This window comes from Solanum tuberosum, unplaced genomic scaffold (assembly GCF_000226075.1).
Source record: "Solanum tuberosum cultivar DM 1-3 516 R44 unplaced genomic scaffold, SolTub_3.0 scf00430, whole genome shotgun sequence".
Classification (NCBI taxonomy): Eukaryota; Viridiplantae; Streptophyta; class Magnoliopsida; order Solanales; family Solanaceae; genus Solanum; species Solanum tuberosum.
Genome location: NW_006239366.1, coordinates 255200 through 261340, shown reverse-complemented (window position 1 = coordinate 261340; position 6141 = coordinate 255200). Strand labels below are relative to the sequence as shown.

Genomic DNA, 6141 nt, shown 5'->3' with positions numbered 1-6141 from the left:
CCCCCGACGAAAATCCACGATGATCTCCTTGCTTGATCTCCTCTTCTTCTCTTCTTCTTTCCTTCTTCTCTTCTTCTTCTCTTCTTCACTCTCAAGCCCTAGCCTTCACTCTCTTAAAATGGAACAAAATGATCCAACTATCAGCCTAACACAACAATATATCCTCAAAAGAAATAGCTAGGGAAAAGACCAAAATGCCCTTAATAATTCCCGGACAGATTTCCTTGTCAACTGCCCAACTTTCAAAGGGCATATCTCACTCATACGAACTCGGAATCGAGCAAACTCAGTGGCGTTGGAAAGACCGTTCCACGAACTTTGCAACCATAACTGGGACTCCACCTAACTCATCCTGAGCTAGAATTTATGGCTGTCCAAAGTTGGCCAAAAATTCACATTTTCCATACTTAGCCAAAATTTCCAGATTTTCAAATTCTTTCCAAAAATGAAAATTTCCAATTCTAAGCCTCTTCAAAACTATTTCTAATTGTCAGATGTTACAATTGATATCTTGGAAGAGTAAAAAGCAAGATCGTGTGTCAAAATCTTCAACAGAGGCTGAATATCGATCCATGTCTACTGCTTGCTCCGAGGTTGTATGGCTTCGTGGATTACTTGCTGAGATTGGATTTCCCCAATCTCATCCTACTCCTCTCCACGCTGACAATACAAGTGCTATTCAGATTGCTACTAATCCAGTTTTTCATGAGAGGACCAAACACATCAAAGTGGATTGTCATTATATACGAGAAGTTGTAGATAAATGAGTCATTACTATTCCACATGTGTCCAGTGATCTTCAAATAGCTGATGCATTTACAAAATCCATGGCACGGCAACGCCATCAATTTCTAGTAGGCAAATTGATGTTTCTTGATCCACCAACATCAAGTTAGGGGGATGTTAGCATGATAGACAACTAAATGATTGTATATATTAATGTAATTATATAGTGATATAAATTAGCATGATCATATACATTTGTTGTAGAATCATATGAATAAATATTGTGATAGAATAGCTGATTTGGAGGGATAGCAAGGCAGATTTAGAGGGATTCAATGACAGATTTGTAGAGATAGAATAGCTGATCTTTAGGGATAGGAATGACGGATCTTTAGGGATGTGTAATATTTATTTTCTCTATATAATGGAAAGACTCTCTCACTTTGAGACGCATTCAGCTGAAAATTGACAAAAAGTGACCTACATTGTCAATCAAATAAATATTGATCCTTCAATGAAGAAGAAACAGTTGAATATGGAACTTCCTTTACATACACTCATCCGAAATGATAAAACCAACACAACCAAAACATCCTCGTTTGAGACCATTCTTGGCTTGTGATGTTGGATAAGAAACCTTATGATGCAATTAAAATTGATGAAATGTAAAAGAACATCTAGAACTATGTGCGAATGAGAAAAAGATGCCAAATCAAATTTAGGTGGTGACAAATGGTTTAATGGGAGATAAGATACCTGCTCAAGAAAAGCACATCGATATGCACTAATTTTCAAAGGCAAAATATAAAACCTACCATTAAATTACTTCAGCTCTTTTAGAACTTAAGACTACAATTGTGGCAACCTATGTTGTTCAGACGGTCCAAAAATGTTGATGCATCCGTGTTGGATCGTCCAAATGTACTACTTTTGGAGGATCCGACATACACTCATCGGCATTTTTGAAGAGTCCGAGCAACATAGGCGGCAACACTAACACAGTACAATAAATGGGTGTCACTCATATATTTAACAACTTGCACATACACTTAAGGGGTATAATATAAAATTCAAGTACAACTTGTATCAAGAGACATGTCTTGAAGCTTGAGAAATAATGCAAAATATCATGTTGCAAAAGACATCACCATAGAATGTCCAAACAGAGTAGTGTTAGACAGTGTCCTGATACAAAAGTCTTTTTAACACAATGCCACCCTGTTATCAGCTCTAAACAAATAATTTGGAATGTGATACAACCAGATTAGTACAGTAATTCAACAAATTTGAAGCTATTATGGTACCAGAAAATCCAAAGTTGAAGAAAGTTACATTGGTTAGTGAATCAACTTACTTGGAGATTCCGAAGCCGTATAGAGAGGTCCAGGAGAATAGGTTCAACCGCATCCCTGGATGAGGACTCGAGAACCTACATCGTACAATGTCAGCAGAAAACATTCATGTGAAGGTAGAATATAAGATACTAACAAAGACCGAGCAAGCTTAACCATCAGCAAACGTGATACTGCAGTTAACTGAACCGACTCATCTCAGTCACTGAAAGCTAATATCACCCCTAGGATTTGAATAGTATACTAGAGAACATGGATAGATGGCATCTGCAAGACCAGCAGGCAGAATGAGCCTCAACCCAAGAGAAGTGAAAATATACGGTACTTGAGCAATGATTACGGTGGCGTTCACGCCTTTACTAATTTCTCATTCTTTCAGAGTAGAAATTAATCTGCGCCTAGCCATAAAGGAAAGGGAAAACAAAGGGAGGAATTTTTTTTAACTAAAGCAGTAATCACGAAATGACGCCATGATATTATTTAACCAAGGAAATCAAACTGAACCAGAGGGACACCTAATGATAAAATCAGGAAACAAAGAAAGGAAATTCCTCGAATAAACATTCCTCCTCCTTTGACCTGAAGAAAGGAAAAGGAAAAGAGAATACTCTATGACCAGGAATACCTGGACAAGCCCTCTTAGACAGAGGCGCCTAACAATAGGAGAATCATCCGATACATGCCAGTAAAGTGCTTGCACCATCTGTTCTAATAGGGGACCAAAGCCATCATGCAGAAATTTGCATCCACAATCTTAGGAAGCTTTAGACATGAATAGGATTTGAGACCATCAACAAAAAAAATCACTTTGACGGAATAAAATATCAGTTAAAACACTTTTGAAGGGTGTAAGCTTAGAAAGCTTTCTATTTAGTTGTTTTTTCCCCAGCACCTGCTAGGTGCCTTCCGTAGTTCATTGTGATTCATTACTCGGTAGTGAAATGGGGATGTTCCCAAGTTGCCTCAAACCCAACTAGTAAAATTCTAGCTCCGCCACTAGTCATGGCTATCACAAAACTTGCAAAATCTAATCTTCGTTACGTGCAAAACTCAAACCCAACCCCCCAAAAAGGACATCATATCAATATATCCACAATGTGATGGCATGATCGAGTTGTCTTGCCAATGTCTTCTCTCATCTTAGATGTAGTATAACTACATGAAGAAAGGTTTAAACAGGGAAAAAACAAATAAACAAACAAAACAACCGAGAAAAATTGCCAACAAACCTAAGGAGATTTTTCAGCTGCTTCTTTCAAATCTGCAACAGCTCCCTCCCAATCTTCTGTTAGAAGCTTGGCTTCACCCCTCAGTAAGAAATATGGTCTAAATAGAATTCGGTCATCCTAATGTCATCAACTGTACTTTTTTAAAGGTTGAAAACAGTATAATTAAAGAATACTTACCACTCTGATCGAGGTCTCTAATTAAGAATTAAAGAGTACTTACCACTCGACCAATAATCGTTGTTGGTTGACTTGTCTATTGTGATTTCTTCTATGGTGCAATCATCGACAAGAATCTTCCTAGTTGGAATATGAACTCAATTGCAAAAGAATTACAGGAGGATAATCATAATTTATACAATGGTGAAACAGGGCTGATTTAGTTGCAACATCATTGGTCACAATCAAAAATATATTAGAATAACTAATAATAATGTAAATGCATTATAACAAAGATTTTATATCAATTAGTTGGTTATTAGGATTAGGTATGGTTTTTTCAATAACAATGCATCACAAGATAGCACAACCAAAATTTGTCACTCTGACAGTGAGACATCACAACTACGCCTCGACTCCAAACAAATTCCTACTCTCCTACTGCATGTGATGCCCCATCAGTATTCCAACATAGCCCAACGATCAACTGGAAAATTGAGTCCATTGCACTTTTGTGTACCTCAACCTTGGCATATAGGACTCGAGAGAAACATTGACATCTTTCCGGATTGTAGGCATATCATTAAGCATAGGACGAAATCTCAAGTTAAGGAGATAACAGAGTAGAATTAACCTATAAAATGATACGTTGAGCAGTACGATCATCTGGACCAGCTCACATAAATCAAGCTAGGAGTCGTTCCACTTATCTACAGCTGAGGAATCAACAGTATACTAGTTGTAGGCTTGTCGTAAATACTATATACGATTAGATAAACAACAATGGGTAATCAATTAGCTGTTAGAAAAGAAATGGCTCTAGTGGCACGCTTCCCTATAAATAAATTGACCAACTTCGATAAATACATTCAGAACCCAAAATTTAGCAGCAATAAATATATTCATTAAAATGAGAGGTTGTTACATAATCTTCGACAGAAGAAAAAGGAAAAAAGCATATGCAAATACTTAAGTAAGTGATTTAGGTGAGATCAAGCTCTCAGCATAAGCAATTTCTTGCTTAACGGTAACACATTGACATTGAGGGTTGTATAATCCAAATGGTCCTCTAGATGTCATGATTGTAGAACAAGCACATCCGAGACGTTTGCAGTGTAGTAACACTTCACAATTCGCAAACATATATTTTGGTCTGGCTGAATGAAAAAGATTAGTATCTCGTATTTTAATAAAGTTAGTCCAAGATTCCCTGACACCATAGTCTTTCATTTTCCACAACTTAAAAGTGCAGTCCATGCCCATCTCCCAATAATTATACGTAGAATGAAAGCAAAGCATTCCTCTCAATACTGAAACACCACGGTCGATGTAGCGGAAGCTGGGGCATACATGATACATTTGCTCCAATAAAGGTACCTCTCCATACACCTCATTTGAAATATTAAATGAAACAGTAGTATAATATCCAGAGAGTGACATACCAAGCCAATGAAATGCTCCATGTAGAAATGCCAAATAATCCATACCACAACTCCTAAAACCAGTATCACGCTCAATGCCAGTAGGATAACCAATTCTTCTCCAGGAACCACTTTTTAGAGAGAGAACTTCAATTGAAGTGTCGAAACTATGTTCTGCATTCAGGTTAATTGCAAGAATCTTATTGTCCTCACTAGTTGCATCATATCCCAATCCACATACACAATATACCACTCGAAATTCTGGATGGGGAATAGTATTGATTCTCTTGTGGACGGGTTCCACAACAAAAGTTCTTCATAGAGTCTTGGAGAAGAATCATAGAGTCCTCGAGAAGAAACAAAAATAAGAAACAATCCATCACAAGAACAAAATAATATGACATTCGTTGGTTTGCAGCTCGAAGGACAATCAAGCTTTCGTTCATCCTGAACCACTTTAACCGTCGATAAAGAAGAAGTAGAGAAGTTATACACATCATTCTTATGTCCATCATTATTTCCTCTTGTAAATAAATTCTTATGACCTAAATTGGACAAGTAGAAGTTAGTTCAAAACAAAATTTGAAGTACAACGAGCACTCAACAATTGTATCTCACATATGAACTCACCTGATCAATCTCCATCTGGTCTGTATTATCATTTGACGGCTCCACAATGCTCTTCCCTGAAATTTGATAGGGACGTACTGATTTCTTCTTCTTCTTCTTATTGAATTTTTGGGTAACTTTTTCTTCTCCATTGCTAATAATTTGGTTGGAATTTTTGTATTTAGAATGAATTTCTTCTTATTTGGAGCTTTTCTATTTGCTAAATTTTCATGGCCATGGGAGGATACACACTTCTTCTTCTTCTTCTTTTGTGCCATCTCAAATGGTAGGGTTCAATATTACAATCTTAAATATATATTTTAAATTGTATGCATGGTCAGTCAAACCCTTTTTACATTATCACTTAACTCTAAGGCACACAAAAGTTAAGTTTTTCAATTTGTTTTTACTTTTTATTTTATTGAACATAAATATTAAATATAGTGTTAGAAGGTAACTAGGATTCTAAATCTATTTTACCAAATTAGTTTAGGATTCTATTTTTTGACTTTGTTGAGATTAATTAGTTTAACTTTTAGTTTAGTGAGTCAGCTTAGCAGTTAATTAAGTCGACTAGTTAGTTAGGATGGCAGTTCTGTTATTTCTTGATACTAGTTGGTTAATTAGTTGGAGTTTAAACGTGTATAT

At 36.3% G+C, this 6141-nt stretch overlaps 1 long non-coding RNA gene across 1 annotated transcript; it reads right to left on the bottom strand.

The window, feature by feature from the left end:
• Positions 1-1501: 1501 nt before the first annotated feature.
• On the bottom strand, positions 1502-2737 carry LOC107058138 (uncharacterized). Its single transcript, XR_001471808.1, has 3 exons — positions 2704-2737; positions 2235-2345; positions 1502-2155 (listed from the first exon to the last, which is right to left on the bottom strand). It is a non-coding gene; the product is annotated as an uncharacterized lncRNA (long non-coding RNA).
• Between the last annotated feature and the right edge of the window lie 3404 nt (positions 2738-6141).